An 18,713-nucleotide genomic window follows, 5' to 3' on the forward strand; every position below is an offset into this window, starting at 1 on the left:
AAATTGCTTCCCGGAGTCATAACTCTCTCTCCGGTGGTCGGAATTCGATGGTTTAACTACCGTTGGGTTCCTCTCGTCGAGCTCTTCGTTTTGGTGGTGATTTCATTCAGTTTGGAGCGCTGGTCTGTTTCTGCAATTTTTTTTCATTCGACGACGGTGATCTTGCCGGAGGTGTATTTTATGTTCCACCAGTCGAAATTTGACGAGCACCCACCGTTGGATTCCTCTCGTCGAAATCTATATTTTGATGGTAATTTTGTTTATTTTTATGTTTTCAATTTATTTCTATATTTTTTTGCATTTGTGGGCGCACAGAACCGTGGGTGGTTATTAGCGGCGGCTAGGGTTTTGGTAGGAGGCAAGGGGGTGAGGAGTCACTGTCTGTTTGATTTAAAATCTGTAGCATTTCCCAACAATAACCTCTCTCTCTCTATCTCTCGATCTCTTAGTGTTTGTTGATTTTTGAGTGTTTTGATGTTTCTTCAAATTTTGTTGATTTGCGCTAAAGTAATTTTTGTTTTGTTTTGGTTTTAATTGCAGCGCCATTGATCATCTCCTTGAAGGTGTAAAAAAATTTGGTTGAAGTTATATATGCTTCAAAGTTACAGTTTTCTGCAGACTGTATACATTACTATACATAAAAAATAATAATTAGTATATAGACATAAATACATAATAATAATAATAATAATAATAATAATAATAATAATAATAATAATAATAATAATAATAATAATAATAATAATAATAATAATAATAATAATAATAATAATAATAATAATAATAATAATAATAATAATAATAATAATAATAATAATAATAATAATAATAATAATAATAATAATAATAATAATAATAATAATAATAATAATAATAATAATAATAATAATAATAATAATAATAATAATAATAATAATAATAATAATAATAATAATAATAATAATAATAATAATAATAATAATAATAATAATAATAATAATAATAATAATAATAATAATAATAATAATAATAATAATAATAATAATAATAATAATAATAATAATAATAATAATAATAATAATAATAATAATAATAATAATAATAATAATAATAATAATAATAATAATAATAATAATAATAATAATAATAATAATAATAATAATAATAATAATAATAATAATAATAATAATAATAATAATAATAATAATAATAATAATAATAATAATAATAATAATAATAATAATAATAATAATAATAATAATAATAATAATAATAATAATAATAATAATAATAATAATAATAATAATAATAATAATAATAATAATAATAATAATAATAATAATAATAATAATAATAATAATAATAATAATAATAATAATAATAATAATAATAATAATAATAATAATAATAATAATAATAATAATAATAATAATAATAATAATAATAATAATAATAATAATAATAATAATAATAATAATAATAATAATAATAATAATAATAATAATAATAATAATAATAATAATAATAATAATAATAATAATAATAATAATAATAATAATAATAATAATAATAATAATAATAATAATAATAATAATAATAATAATAATAATAATAATAATAATAATAATAATAATAATAATAATAATAATAATAATAATAATAATAATAATAATAATAATAATAATAATAATAATAATAATAATAATAATAATAATAATAATAATAATAATAATAATAATAATAATAATAATAATAATAATAATAATAATAATAATAATAATAATAATAATAATAATAATAATAATAATAATAATAATAATAATAATAATAATAATAATAATAATAATAATAATAATAATAATAATAATAATAATAATAATAATAATAATAATAATAATAATAATAATAATAATAATAATTAGTATTATTAATAGTAGGATTACTACATGTAAATTAGCATCGGCATCACGGGTAATACTAATTTCAATACTAATACCAATATTAATGTTAATATTGATACTAATATTAATATTAATACTAATGCTAATACTAATACTAATACTAATAGTGATATTAATACTAATACTGATATTCGTACTGATACTGATACTGATACTAATACTGATACTGATACTGATACTAATACTAATACTAATACTAATACTAATACTAATACTAATACTAATACTAATACTAATACTAATACGAATACTAATTCTAATATTAATATTATGATGTTAATATTGTTAATGTAAATGCTAATTTACATGTACTAATGCTAATACTAATTTTTATGTTAATGCTAATTTGGATATGCTAATACTAATCATAATTGTAATCCTAAATTACCCAAATCCTTATTATATTCCTAATCCTATTCATAACACTATTAATGATTCTAATCCTAATCATATTCCTAACACTAATCATAAGACTAAATCTAACCCTAATGATTTTAATACTAATAATGCTAATGCTAATGCGAATGCAAATGCTAATGTTAATTCTAATTATAATTCTAATCTTAATTCTAATTTTAATTCTAATCATAATCCTAATCCTAATGCTATTCATAATCCCAATACTAATGCATGTCACTAATTGTAGTACTAATCATAATCATAATCTTAATTGTAATTCTAATACTAATATTAATCATAATCCTAATATTAATTCTAATACTATATTAATCCGAATCATAATCCTAGTTTTAATACTAATACTAATTCAAAGAAGATTAATTATAATCATAATTCTAATGCTAATACTAATGCTAATATTAATCACAATCCTAATTCTAATTTTGTATCAATGTTTTTTGCAATGATCTACTATTTTGTATCAATAACAATTACATTAAATCTCGCAACCTTTATATCAACTTCCTTATGTGTGGTAGCTGAAGTGTCCAAAAACACATATTAAATATATTAGAAATTAATATTTAATTATATTATCAAACTGACATTAAAATTATTTAAAATTATAAGTGTATAAGCAAATGTTAAGACGTAAAAAGAACAATAATCGTTGTTAATAGGATAAATTATGAAATTCTCATGAACTTTGGCTAAATTACGGAAAACACCCCCATTTGTCGGTAATTACCAAAATTACCAAAATTTTGTTTCTATCTTACACGACCCCCTTAAGGTGTGATTTTTTACGGAATCTTTTTTATTCCATGTAATATCCCCAAAAATATGGATTCTATCCTTGTAGACGTGACATTTCTTTTATCCTACTTTTTTAATACAAAAATTACTCTTAAGGGAGGTAGTTGTAATATTAAACAGTTTTGAAACTGTTATTTAAGAAGAATAAATTAAGATTCCGTGTAAAGTCTCCCTTATGGTAATTTTTGTCGCGTGTGCAAGGTAGAATAAGCATTTTTCGGGGAATATTTCAAGTAATAAAAAAATCCGTGAAAAGTCATACTGTAAAGGGATTGATGTAAGACCGAAACAAACATCAGGAAATTTTGGTAATTACGAATATGTGGGGGTATTTTTCTTAAATTAGCCTAGTTCAGGGGATTTTCGTAATTTATCCCTAGTAATATACAACTTAAATTGATTTACACGTATGACCATATGTTAAAAGCTAACATAAAGGCTGATGCTAATGAAAATATATCAAATTTCAAGTAAACAAAAGTCACTATAAAATTCTTATATAAATAATAAATGGAAAAATAAAAATTAATTGATTTTTTGTATAAATCAGTCGAATATATTGTCATTTAAAAAATCATTAGAGGTTTAGAATCGATATTAGATTCTTATAGACATTATAAAATAAATAATTGTATTTTATAAATATTTTAAAAATGTAAATTAACAAAATAAATATATCTTATTATATATGATGGGGAAATAGAAATTTAAGAATATTTCACTAATTTACATACATAACTTGTAAGTTAGACAAAAGAACTCATGTATTCCAATATCAAGATATAGCAAGACGTATACGATGTTAAAATATTTAATAATCAATTATTTAAGCTATAATACCCTACATTAATATTTTTATTTTCCTATGATTTAAAATTTTAATTTTAAAAATTTGTAGCTAAACATTTTTTTTCCGTGGTAGTATGTCTATATCTTTACCCACACTATAATGGATTGTAGTAAATCTCGTATAATTTCAATATGGTACCAATATTGTACCAAATGAAATGATAACCAGTAATTTGATATTTGTTAGATAATCTTTTATTGGTATACTATGATACTTGAAATTTGATAACTTTTTCCATCTATAGCAACAATATTGCATCAAACTTTCTGGATTTGGAAAGACACACACATAATTATGCAATTAGTTCTTATATAATTGTAGTCTTTTATATAATATATAAATATATTATTGAGTTTATAACTAAAAATGGATCGTAGAAACTAATGATTTCCCGGTTGATATTGTATTTGTTAATGTAAACTATTTAAAGTAAAAACACCTCGAGTGGGGTTATTAAATGGGCTATCAAAACCTTTAACCACAATTTTCATACTAAAAAAATAGTAATTTTAATTTCAATAGAGTTATGAAATAAGGGTTGTATTTTGATATTTCATCTTTCAGAATTTAAAAATACTTCATGCGGAATAAAACATCAAACCTGAGTTATGAATTTAACCACCTCAGTGTCCATTTATATTATGACATGTGGGAGTTAGATATATAACGTAATTCAATTATTTTTAACTAACAACCATTTAATACCTATGATTAGAGCTTATTAAATATCACATAAATATTTGCAAAATCATTTTGATACTTTTGAGTTGTAGTTGCTCTAGATATGTACTTAATTATATCTTCAAAGTTATAGATAAATACTTATTAGTAGAATACAGTATATAGTTTATACGATCATTATACATTTTAAACAAAACAATTGATATTTTAATTTTTGGTATTAAATAAAGTGAATAAACGAATTTAATACCAAAGATTTAGAATAGTATTGTCATATTTTGAAATATAAAATAAATATTTTTTTTATCAATTGATTAAGCTTAATTTATGTTTTCAATTTATTAGTATAATCATGAGAAAGTTTGTATTTTAATTAGTATATAATTAAAAAAAAAAATCAATCATAAAATTTATTGTCACTGGATTCTGTGAAGAAAAAAAAAAGTTAAAACAATAACATGAAATTCATGTAGAATAATTTTCAATATGGTAAATAATTGCATAATATTACTGCACACATGGCAAGAAAGAAAAAATAGTGTCAATTTCCGCAATATAATAAATTCAAACATGTATCTTTCTTTTATACATATAATGTAAATATATAATATTAAATTAGTACAAAAAAAACATATTCTCTGATTATGTTCATGTAAAATGTATAATATATGAATATCAAATAATTTATTCAGCGTATTTTTTTTAATATAAATCAAAATTTATTAATTAAAATACAAAATTTCCGTAACATAACCAATCATGCAACATTAATAAGAGAAGCCTTTAAATTGAATTTAATTAAATTTAAATTAAATTAATTACTATCAAAATTAAATTCAAAAATAAATCTATTTATAGTTTCCAAGAAAGTTAATATATTTAGAAATTTTATAAATGGTAGGATATAAATATATTAATAAAATATATTTAATTACCTTTAATTTTGGAAATGATGACATGTTTTTTGATAATTTATTTTCACCAACCAATTTGTCACATGGGATGAAATTTAATACATGTCACCAATTGAAATTGACAAATGTCAATCAATTAGGTGTAGAATTCAACTTTTATATATTATATAGATGAACTACTAAAATCGTATTTGATTTGTGTATTAAACTACTAACATCGTAGTTCATTTGTGTGTTATAATACTAAAATCGTAGTTAATTTATTCCTAAATCCTAGTAGATGGTTTTTGTTTCGAAAAAGTTTGGCTACATCAGTTATAAGGGATGAAACGAGGGCAAGGCAGCCAGATTTATTTTAAGGGGTTTTTGTGCATAAGTCTCTGACCAACCATCATTATTATTCTAGGTTTATGGGTCATATCTCTTTAACCAATAAGTCAATCCCATAAATATTTATTATAAATAAATGAAAAATTAATGTATATGACAAAATTACCCTCAACCCTTTACACCAAATTATTAACCGTAACCCAAATTTAATCAATTTTGACCACAAAAATCCAATTTTGACTTTTTTTTTTAAATATTTTTTTGCCGCCGGTTTCCGGCGTTGACTTTTCAATTTTTTTTTCTAGTCTGTTTTTTCCGCCGGCCGGATTCCGGCATTGACTTTTTTTCTTTTCCGCCATCGGATTCCGACGTTGATTTTTTTAGTGATTTTTTTCCTTATAAAATTTTATCCGTTTTTTTTACGTTCGCCGCTAAACGTTGACCGTGATTATACTGTCATTAACAATAATTATACTATCACTGACAGTACATTAACGGAATTATACTGTCGTTGACAGTACATTAACGTAATTGTACTGCTGTTGACAGTACATTTATGTAATTGTACTGTCGTTGTCAGTACAATTAGAGTTAACGATAATATTATTATTTTTTGGGTTTTTTCTCATTTTGTTTGATTTGTTGACAAGTCAACGTAATTATATGACTGTCGTTGACAGTAAAATAACTGTAAACACAATAATAAAATTGTCAATCACATCAATTTATTATTTTTTTTGGTTTTTTGTTTTGTTTTGTTTGAGTTATTGATGGAGTAACGTAATAATATTACTGTCTCTTATTGAAACATAACTGTAAACACAATAATATTACTGTAAACACAATAATATTACTGTGGTTGACGGTAATATTACCGTTGTTATAGTCATATTACTGTCAACCACAATAATATTAATTCTTTTGGCCTTTTATTTTGTTTACCTTTGTTGAATGGAAAACATATTAATATTACTCTATATCACAATAATAATGACTTTTGTTGTGTTAATATTATTGTGCTAGAGATTAATATAACAATATTATTGTATTAAATTGTAGTATAGTTAATTTTACCATGTTTAACAGTAGTATAGTTAATATTACTGTCAACCACAACAATATTGGTGTTTAAACGAGGTGCAAAAAGATGTTAAAGGAAAAAAAATTCAAAAAAAAAAAAAAAAAGGAAAATCGAAAAAGTCAACGCCGGAAAGTGGTGGAATAACCAGGAAGAAAAAAAAAATCGAAAAAGTCAACGCCGGAAACCGGCAGGAAAATCAGGAAGAATAAATGATGAAATTGGAGCATATTAAAATGTGAGGGGCTATTTTAATCATTTACAAACCTCTGGACCATGTGACATGTGTGGACTTTTTTGTAAAAGTGTTTTTTGTCTAGACCCCTTTATGAATAAGTACTCATTAATGGACTTATTCGTAAAGTGCCCTATTTTCAAAGGTTAATCAATGGAATTTTAGAAAATAAAAATTTGAATGGAGGAATTTTAATTAAAAAAAGGGGGAAATTGACGAGAGACACCCCTAATGTTGGACTTATATAAGTAGAGGTCCTATGAACAAGATGAATATAGACCAAGGTCCTTTGAGCTAAAATAATAATATTAATTAAATAAAATTAAAAGTATATAAACATTAATACCCACATAATATATGTTTCTAAGAAATAGTGAATCATAGAAAATGACAACAAATCTCGATATATCACTCTCTTTTTCCATTCCCCTCTCTCTCTCTCACATCTCACACGTTTCTATCTCTCTCTCATCTCCCTCGCAGACTCTTTCTCTCGCTTTCTTTAATTTCACTTAAATATATTCCCCCCTCTCTTCATTCATTTTAGAAAAATGTTTTGTACGTTTATACTTTATTTTGAATTTTTAAGGATGTTGTTTTATCTTTTTGTTCATTCAGTGTCACTACTAATCATTTTAGTAAATAGCAAACAACATATTCCACCCTAAATAATGCTAATATAAAAACAACAAACATAAATTTATGATTTCATTAGTTTGAAAATAACAATATTGCAGAATGCAATAGCAACACATACATTTTATTCATTTGCAATTTAAACTTGGAATTTGCAAGGTGAATGTGAAACATCAAACACTTTTATCAACAGAGTAGTAGTACAAGGCACAATTCCATGTACATAATATGTTCTAATCAAACATGACGTGCTTATCATTTAGAAACCATGAATAAAAGAAATTCAGATCTCAGCTCACTAATTTCACTATCCATGAAAATTTGCACTACCGGTTGCTGCAAGCAAAACTAACTGACGTGCACTAAACATTAAAAACAACCCGCAAGCCACCGAATTAGGATTGTAATATGGTGAAGGAATGGCAGAATCAAACTTGCATTTACTCAAATCTCAACTTTTGTTCATCACTCGCGCTCTCGTGGATCTTCATCATGTCTGTGGCATTAACCAAAAAAATAGGTTTGATCAATATTTCGTGGCACTAAACGAAAAAAAATAAAAAATATTAAGAGATTCAATTACAAAACAATATTGTAATAGATGCAAATATAAACAATCAATCAAATGCAGAAACATTATCAAACAACAATAAAATGCGACCATATTTGACACAAGTAAAATGTAGCAACATCTAGCATGCAAACAACCATTAAAATTGACAAAATAAGTTATTCACAAATTAGTAGTAAGAAAACCAAAATGCATAACAAACATTTTACCATCACAAAGAGTTCCTAGATGTAAATTGAGATTGAGACCAAAAACCAAAATGCTGGCAGCAAATACGAACATGGAAATACCAAAGAAACGATACAAATGGCAAACAACAAATGTAAAATAAGCATTTGCAAACAAGAAACTTCAAATAAGAAATTGCAAACAATAAAGTGGGAGATACCAAAAAAAAAATGGGACAATTTGCTATAGGTCCCTCTATATTATAATTTATGTGTGTAAATCCAAGTCAAAATTTAATATTTTAATAAATTAATAATATTTATTGTGGCAAAAATACCCTTAATTAAATCAAATCAAATCCCAAAAAATCTCTCTATCAAAACAAATTCCCAAACATTTCTCTTCTAAATATTAACTCAAACAAATGAAATTAATTTATAACAAAAATATACAATTTATTTTATAAACTCATACTCTAAAAACGCCACCACAACCCCACCACCGCCTATGATCCGGGAACTGCGACGCCTATGACTCCGCGAACTGCAAATAGCAAACTGAAAATTATATTTTATATTATTGCATTGAAAACAATAAAATACCTATGACATACCTTGCAAATTGTAAACCAGAGGAATTGAATCTCAACATCAAAAGCAATTCTTCAAACAACAAACGAAGTTAAACCAACCTGCAAACGAAAATTGCTAACAACAAAAACGATGGGAATGTTCTACATACGGGAGACACAATGTGAATTTTGGCTATGATTTTGGATTTCTGAATTTTTGTTGTCCTCTTTAATTGTTCCACCAAGAAATCATATCATAATCTAAAAAGATCCCTTTTTTTTTCCTTCTCTATAATATTTTTTTATCAAAAAAGTAAAGAAAAAGAAAAAAAAAAAACAGAGAAGCTCGAGAGATGGAGAAAGGCGTGAGACAGAGGAAGAGAAAGATATGAGAGATTAAATATAGGGTGAAAGAAACGTGAGATTTGAGAGAGAAGATATATGAGATTTGTTTTCTTATTAATTGAGGGTGATTATGTCTATACACTAATTATTTTATTTTATTTATATTATTTTTTTGAGTCAAAGGACCTATATCTATATTCATCTAGTAACTAGGATCTCTAACTATATAAGTCCAAAATAAGGGGTGTCTAGCAAATTTGACCCAAAAAAATACTAAAAAATGCCAAAAACAAATGCCAAACAACAATTGCAAACAAGAAACTTCAAATAAGAAATTGCAAAACAACAAAAATAAAGAGCAGATTCTTCAGGGTTTAGAACTTTGCTTTTTTCCCTCATTTACCCCCTTGTGTCAAAGTCCCTCTTGTTCAAATCAGAGATTCGATTCCACATCCTTTTAAGTTATGGCGATAAAGCTTTGAACTTTCCCCCAAAATAGCAAACGATGTCTCCAAAGTACAAATGAAGCCCGAGCAGAGACAATTACAACATAGATACAACAAACAACAAACGAAATTTGCAAATTACAAACGATCTGAAGGCCCTTGCTATGGCGTGCATGATGCAATTTTTGTCTAGGATTTTCTTAATGTTGAAATTGGTTTTTGCTGATGGGTTCAAACTAGTTTCTGCACATGGGTTGATTTTTGGGATTTTGGCATTTTACGGAGTTGCTGAATACTATCTTTTGGGGATAAAAACAACAATTAAAAGGTTCAATAGATTAGGCTATTATTGTGGGATTTTTATTTCCATATATTGATAGGGGTATTTTAGACAAAAAACACACAATAAATTTAATTAAAATATAAAACTATTAGTTGGATTTATACATATAAAATTTACTATAGGAGGACCTATAGCAAATTGCCCCTAAAAAAATCCGATATTTAGTTATCAAATTCTTTACGTAGCGGCGATTAGGTAATTTTTGTTCGGGCAAATTGCATATGATCTCAAGAAAGAGGACTTATAATTTTGGGACTATTAGTGAGAAACCCCTCTAGCATTATTTTATAATGGTGGATCCATTCCCTTTTCCTTTATTAGTGAGAGACTCATTATTTATTTGTTCCGAAATTTACCCTTTCTATGTCTTCTATCCATTATCTACTATTTAGCGTTTTTCATTTTTTTTTAATTTATATTTTTCGTTTATTTATTTTATAAAAAAATTAAAAAAAAATATTACTTTCAGAATATCTTTTTCGGTTTTTTTTTCCCCTTCATAATCAACTGAAAATTTCTGAAATCAACCGTAATATTTCCAAAATAAACTATAATTTAGTTTTTTTTTTTAATTCAATTTTTTGATGTTTTTCTTTTCTTCAAAATAATGCTTTTTTTGTTCCTTTTTTTTGTCTAAAATAAATTATAAGAAAATTGTAAAGCAACTACAAAATAATGAAAATCAAACTATAAAATATAGAAATCAACTAAAAATTTGTCGAAATCAACTATAAAATTGTTGAAACCAATTATAAAAATCGAAAACAACAAGAAGTTATCGAGATCAACTACAAAATATAAAACCCCAATTTAAATAAACTACTATAATAAACTATAATCCGTTCCGAGTCTATACATTTCAATTGCAGTGTTACTCAAAAAAAAAAAAATTGTAGATCCGTAGAGAAACTCTGGATCTCCTCCGGCCATGGGTTGGATCCGAAGGCCGGGGGGGTGTTTGAAAGTGAGTTGAGAAAGATGATGAGGATCTATGTTGCAGCTTTTGGATCGGTGGAAATGCCGGAAACTATAAAGAAATTGAAGTTGATGATGGTTTTGGCGTTTCGGGTGTCACCGGGGGTGAGGGCTGGCGTAGATGCCAGTGCGGCAAGAAACGAGGTCACATATTTCGACGGAGGAATTGATTTTCTTTCCTTGGATAGTGCGACGGCCGATTTCTTCGCCGATGGAGTAGTATTGGTGATGCCGAGGTGTTCGACGTCGATGTTGAGGGAGCGGATATGCGCTACGAGCGCGTCCTTGAGGCTGTTCCCAAAATCTCAAGGGTCGGTGGTGACAGCGAAGGTGGATGTGGTTCTTGTCGCACCATGCATTTTAGTAAACACGAGACAGAAAATGAAGGAGATGGGGCGGAGATGATGAAAGAAAGTAAGATAAAAAAGAAGGTGGACAGGGGATTAGAGGGGAAAGAAAATTAGGGCAAATCTTAAATAAAAATAGCATTAAGGACAAATTAGGCATAATACATAGCACTTAAAAAAAATTAATGATTAAGGGGGTCTCACTAATATTGCAAAAGAAATTGTATCCATCATAATATAGTCAAATGTCTTGGGGGTTCTCAGTAGTTATCCCGATAACTTACATCAGAATATAACTTTTACTCTTATCTACTTCAAAATTAGTCCTACAAAAAAGTCCATCCTCTTGTCTCTTGTCCAAAATACACCGTGAAATATAATTTACATCAACTTGATCCATAATTTCATAACTTAATAAATATTAGATTGACCCCAAATTTTAATAAATATTGTTGGCACCAAATTTCTTTTAGTGAAGATTGAAGAAATCCGCCATACGTGGAAACTAAAGATTGACAAAGATTTGTTTTCCATGTTTATTTTGTAATTAATTAGAGTCCTATTCTTGTAATATTTTTATTAGGACTTAGATTTATTTCAATGTATTATATTCTAGTTAGGTATCTTTTGTACTTATCTAGAATATAAGTAGAAATCGACTAGGATTCTATTACTTAGTTAAATCGATTTCTTAGGGCCCAAATTAGGTTTAGGGTGGTGATTTCGTGCCTATATAAGGCCCTCAACCTCATATGAGTCCTATGGAGCTTTAATAAGAAAAATCCCAGCATAAAGGCTTTGAAGGGTGCAGCCCGTGCTGCAGCCCCGTCGGCACATCAGGTGTGGCAACAGAACAGGTTTCTTCTACCAGGCCATAAAGAAGATCGGTGTTTCGGGAGAAGTGCTTAAAAGATCTCGGGAGAGGTCGATCCGCCGTTTGAAGGGAGTTCAACATTGGAGGAGGTCCAAGAGTGCGGAGGAGGAATTGCTTTGATTATCAACAAGTTCGAGTCGTGTGCAAGAACGGCGTATCACATAAAGAGGGAGTCTTTAGTGTTTTATTAAGTCCTATTAATGTACACTTAAATATGAACTAGTTTTGCAAGTCCTCCTGGATGTAGGGTACATTTTTATCCGAACCACATTAAATTCTTGTATTTTTTATTCTGCTTTTAGTAGGTTTATTACTGTAACAACACAAGAATTCTGTTACCACACCTAATGTCGTAACACGTAGTCTGTCTCAATAGTTGACTAGATTTCCATAGGCATTTAAAATCAACAATTGGCATCAGAGCGGGTCACTAGATATACTTAGTGTCTGATTTTGGGTTTTGATTTATTGGCTTTGCTTATTGGATGACGTGTTCACAAGGAAGGTTGAGACGGAAGTCTGTCACGATATTCACCTAATTCCGTTGCGTTGTAACATGCCCCGTGATTGGACACTCTGATAGAAGACAAAGATGGGTGAAGAAAAGTGACATCTATGTTGCAGGGGGAGTAAATCTCATCTGCAGGAGGAGTTCGTGTTAAACATGGATTCTAACCAATCTATGCCAAAGGGGGAGATTGTTGGCACCAAATTTCTGTTAGTGAAGATTGAAGAAATCCGCCATACGTGGAAACTAAAGATTGGCAAAGATTTGTTTTCCATGTTTATTTTGGAATTAATTAGAGTCCTATTCTTGTAATGTTTTTATTAGGACTTAGATTTATTTCCATGTATTATATTTTAGTTAGGTATCTTTTGTACCTATCTAGAATAGAAGTAGAAATCGACTAGGATTCTATTACCTAGTTAAATCGATTTCTTAGGGCCCAAGTTAGGTTTAGGGTGGTAATTTCGTGCCTATATAAGGCCCTCAACCTCATATGAGTCCGATGGAGCTTTAATAAGAAAAATCCCAGCATAAAGGTTTTGAAGGGTGCTGCCCGTGCTGCAGCCCCGTCGGCACATCAGGTGTGGCAACAGACTAGGTTTCTTCTACCAGGCCATAAAGAAGATCGGCATTTCGGGAGAAGTGCTTAAAAGATCTCGGGAGAGGTCAATCCGCCGTTTGAAGGGAGTTCAACATTGGAGGAAGTCCAAGAGTGCGGAGGAGGAATTGCTTTGATTATCAACAAGTTCGAGTCGTGTGCAAGAACAGCGTATCACATAAAGAGGGAGTCTTTAGTGTTTTATTAAGTCCTATTAATGTACACTTAAATCTGAACTAGTTTTGCAAGTCCTCGTGGATGTAGGGTACATTTTTATCCGAACCACATTAAATTCTTGTGTTTTTTATTCTGCTTTTAGTAGGTTTATTACTGTAACAACACAAGAATTTTGTTACCACACCTAATGTCGTAACACGTAGTCTGTCTCAATAGTTGACTAGATTTCCATAGGCATTTAAAATCAACAAATATATCACATTAACCTATTTTCACAATTTTTGAAAAAAAAATTATGAATTTTTTTCCGACCATTGTTCGGTGTTAACCTCTGGTCTCAGGCGTTGATTTTTTTTAACAACCAACACAATAATTTTACTGTCTGAGACAATAATATTGCCTGCTGAGACAGTAATATTATTGTCTCAGATATTATTGTCTCAGACAATAGTATACCATTGAGACAGTAATATTACTAGCACAAGCTGTAAAATTATTGTCTGAGAAAGTAATAATGCAATCTGCGACAATAATATTAGTGTCTCACACAGTAAAATTACTGTTTGAGATAGTAATATTGTAGGTTGAGACAATACTACAAATATTAACATAATAATATTACTGTCTCAGATAATATTATGAATATTAACACAATATTATTACTAAAAAGAGTTAAAAAATATTTTAAAAAAAAAATCACAGCCGGAGACCGGCGCTCAACGGCGATTGACCTAACTAAATTTTTTTTTCAAGAAAAAAATTACAAAAAAAAAAGGTCAACGTCGGTGACCGGCGGTGGCAGTCAAAATTGGTTAATTGATGAAATTGTTATTAAATTAGAGTTTGAATAATGAAATTGAAGTTGAATTGGGGTTTCAATGAGTTTGGGGTAATTTTGGTATACATTTTTTTTTCTTATTAGCAAATAAGTTTGAACAGGAGTGGGTACACTTGCAAGACAAAAAGGTTTGATGTCCCTTTTTAATTAAGTGTCTGTGTCATAGGTTTTTTCACAATTCTCCCTTTTTGTTTATATTTTTAACCATACACCCTTCGTGTGTGGGGTTAGGTAGACATCTCAACTATGAGTGAAAATCGGACAGAATTGATCGAAAATGATTTTTCTGGAAGAAAAAAAACGGGTTCCAGTTTTTGTTCAAAAAATAATCGGAATGCATAAATTCTTTCTAATTTCGGAATCCCACGGAATTGGCGGAGTTTCGGAAATTTTGGAAATCGGACAGAATTGATCGAAAATGATTTTTTTGGAAGAAAAAAAACGGGTTCCAGTTTTCGTTCAAAAAATAATCGGAATGCAAAAATTCTTTCTAATTTCGGAATCCCGCGGAATTGGCGGGGTTTCGGAAATTTTGGAAATCACAGTAGCTTATAATCTCTTGTTCCAAATACAGATATAACAGAAAATTTCACAATATTCTTGAATTTTTTTAGAAATTTTTTCAGGAAAATGCAAGAAAATTGAAAAGAGAGTTCGACAAAACACAATAAATAAAACACATGTAGGAACAACAAATTGAAACATAAATTTTCATATAAGTAAAAATGCAACGTAAAGTTTCTGACACCAATTAATCTTTTTAAATTAAAAGTTTTAATTTACTTGACCCTTCGATATTTATAATTTTCATATAAAATATAGGGAATTGCTTTTTGCGGTTTGAAAATTGCTATTTGCGGTTTCTAACAAAACCCCCCAAAAAAACACTTTATTTCACTAAAACCCCAAAACTTTCCAAAAAAATCCAAAAACACCCCCCAAAACGCGTAAACGCCCAACTTGGGCGCCCATTCATGCAGTGCACGCCCAAGTTGGGCGTCCAGTGCAAAAAATTTTTTTTTTTTTTTTTTTTAAATGTTCGAACGCCCAAGATGGCCGCCCAAGGCGGAACGGGCATTCGTACACGCCTTGGGCGCCCATCTTGGGCGTTCGAACATTCTTTTGCGAAAAAAAAAGCCCTACAAATTGATTTGTAGGGCTTTTTAACATGAAATTGGTTCCGTAATCGACCTACCCAATGCATGTTACACATAAAAGAGTCGAAATGATAAAACCAATTTCATTTTATAAACCAAGAAGTGCTGGAGACAACAAAGATCGCTATGGGTGATGTAAGAAATGTTGGTGGAGCCATGCCACCCCATAATTCTATATTGTCTCCACCACTAGCTAAAAGTAATAGTGTGTTAGAACCCCATTGGAATAACGTATCCAATGCATTATCCAATTAGAGTTTTTAACTACGTTTCAGCGGTGAGTGTAATTAGCGATACCATAGGGATGTTAAAGTTATTTAAGCATACCTCAGGGGTATGATTGTAATTTACCCTATTATTTATTAGGAAAGATTATGAAAATAAGTTATTTTTTTATATTCTAAGTTCTTATTTGTATTTTTCTCTATCTTCATTTGTAAAGTTGTTAATTTTTCAAATTATTTTTTATACTAAAATGTATAATTTTTCAAACTATATATGATAAAACTATATTATTTATTTCATAAACCATAAAAATATTCAGAACTAAAATCGGATTGGAAATCGGAATTTCTGCTAATTTTATATACCATTCCGATTCATTTCCAAATAAATTCAGAAAAATCGGAAATCGAAATGAAAAGTACGGTTCAAATTCAAATATTGTCGGATGGGAATTGGCGAAATTCAGAAATTTCATTCCAATTTCCAACCCTAATCTCAACTGTCCATAAAACTTAAGAAAAAAAATGATAAATAAATAGCGATTTAAAGGTTAAAACATAGTCCTTCGTAAAAAAAAAATTGATTTCTTATGTCATTTTTGTTCGGGGTTAACAGTTGTATTGCCTCAATTATGGCTCTTAATGAGTTATCATAATTCATAATTTTGTTGATACATTATTATTTTGGTGTTTGGAAAATTAGAATCATTTTAAGCATATGATTTTTTAGTGCTATAATTTATTTATCTTCAAATGATAATTAACTATATTATTATTAATTGGTTTATTTATTTATGTTAAAGCCGCTGCTTCATGAAACGGTATTTACCTACACGCATTTGTATGATTGTTTTTTAATGAAATTAACTATAACTCAAAATCTACTATCAATTCAAGATTTCTACTAATTGGACATCAATGTTTTCCTTGCCTTTTATCCTTTGATAACTAAGATCCATTTGTATAAGAAGTTGACCATTTTTTTTGTTAGTAAAAATAATACTATTTTTGTTTTGGTATCGGTGATTACCTTTATATTGTACGTGTGTTCTTATTATTGTATTTTGGAGAAGTGTTTTTGTCAATCTTAAAGAGTGATGTCATGCAATTTTTGCATGAATGTACGTAGAACTTATGATTTCATCGTAATATTATTTAGTGTAAATTACATCCACACCTCTGAGGTATGCTTAAATAACTTTAAGGTCCCTGTGGTATCGATAATTACACTCACCCCATCTGAAACGTAGTTAGAAACTCTAATGGGATAATGTATTAGATACGTTATTCCGATAGAGTTCTAACGAACTATTGGTTTCAGGAAGTGCTGGAGACAACAAAGATCGCTATGGGTGATGTAAGAAATGTTGGTGGAGCCATGCCACCCCATAATTCTATATTGTCTCCACCACTAGCTAAAAGTAATAGTCTGTTAGAACCCTATTGGAATAACGTATCCAATGCATTATCCAATTAGAGTTTTTAACTACGTTTCAGGGGTGAGTGTAATTAGCGATACCATAGGGATGTTAAAGTTATTTAAGCATACCTCAGGGGTATGATTGTAATTTACCCTATTATTTATTAGGAAAGAAGAAAGATTATGAAAATAAGTTATTTTTTTATATTCTAAGTTCTTATTTGTATTTTTCTCTATCTTCATTTGTAAAGTTGTTAATTTTTCAAATTATTTTTTATACTAAAATGTATATTTTGAGCTTCCTATAGAAATCAAGTATGACTTGACTCGGTTGAGAACATCTCATGACAATTTTCATATAATAATACTTGTGTCATTAGTATTTAAGAATACCCCTATATAATAAATATTTTTTTTAAACTTTAAATAACTTTTTTGTATTCGTATTTTATTATTTTATTTTGAAGAAGTTGTTTTTGCAGTCTTGAAGAGTGTGTCCTAATATTTCTATTATTATAAGTGGGTGTCTAATATGTTGCCAATTCAATTAGTGTTAAGTTTCTTCTTCTTTTAACAAACTATTTCTCAAAAAAATCTTTGTTTTTCTACTACTATTCCTTTCTTTTTTTCTCTACTTTCAACGCTCCTCACTTTTTCTTCGTCTCCGACTATCCTTTTTTTTAACTCCAACTTAGGCAACATATATTTTTTTCTATCTAAAAAAGAATAGATATCTTTCTCTCTTCCGTTGAAGAGTAATGTTATGTTCATTATCTTTCTTTAATGAATTCATCTTTTTCTTTATTATGTTAAAAAACTAAATGATTTTGTTTTACCATCTCTTATGTTAAATCTCATAACCTATGGCTTTAGCTAGCAAACACACCCATCCTTTTTTCAGAACATATTATTTTGCATTTAAAACTTTACTAAAAGCTTATAAAAAATATATTTTTATATATAAATTACAATTCCTAGACATGAAAAAAACATTAAATTTAAAACTAAAATGTTCCTAATCTAATTAACTGCATAGAAAATATTTCTATGGATATGAATGATTCTACGAACAAATATTGCACATAAAAATACTAAGAAACAATATTGTTTTAAATCAAACCATTCATTTGGCGGAATTCGAAAATTTTATTCCAATTTTCACCCCTAATCTCAACTATCCATACAACTTTAGAAAAAATAAATGATAAATAAATAGCGATTTAAAGACTAAAACATAGTCCTTCATAAAAAAATGCTCAAACCATCACTTAA

This window comes from Erythranthe guttata, chromosome 2 (assembly GCF_056151865.1).
Source record: "Erythranthe guttata isolate IM_541 chromosome 2, IM_541, whole genome shotgun sequence".
In the NCBI taxonomy this organism is placed as follows: Eukaryota; Viridiplantae; Streptophyta; class Magnoliopsida; order Lamiales; family Phrymaceae; genus Erythranthe; species Erythranthe guttata.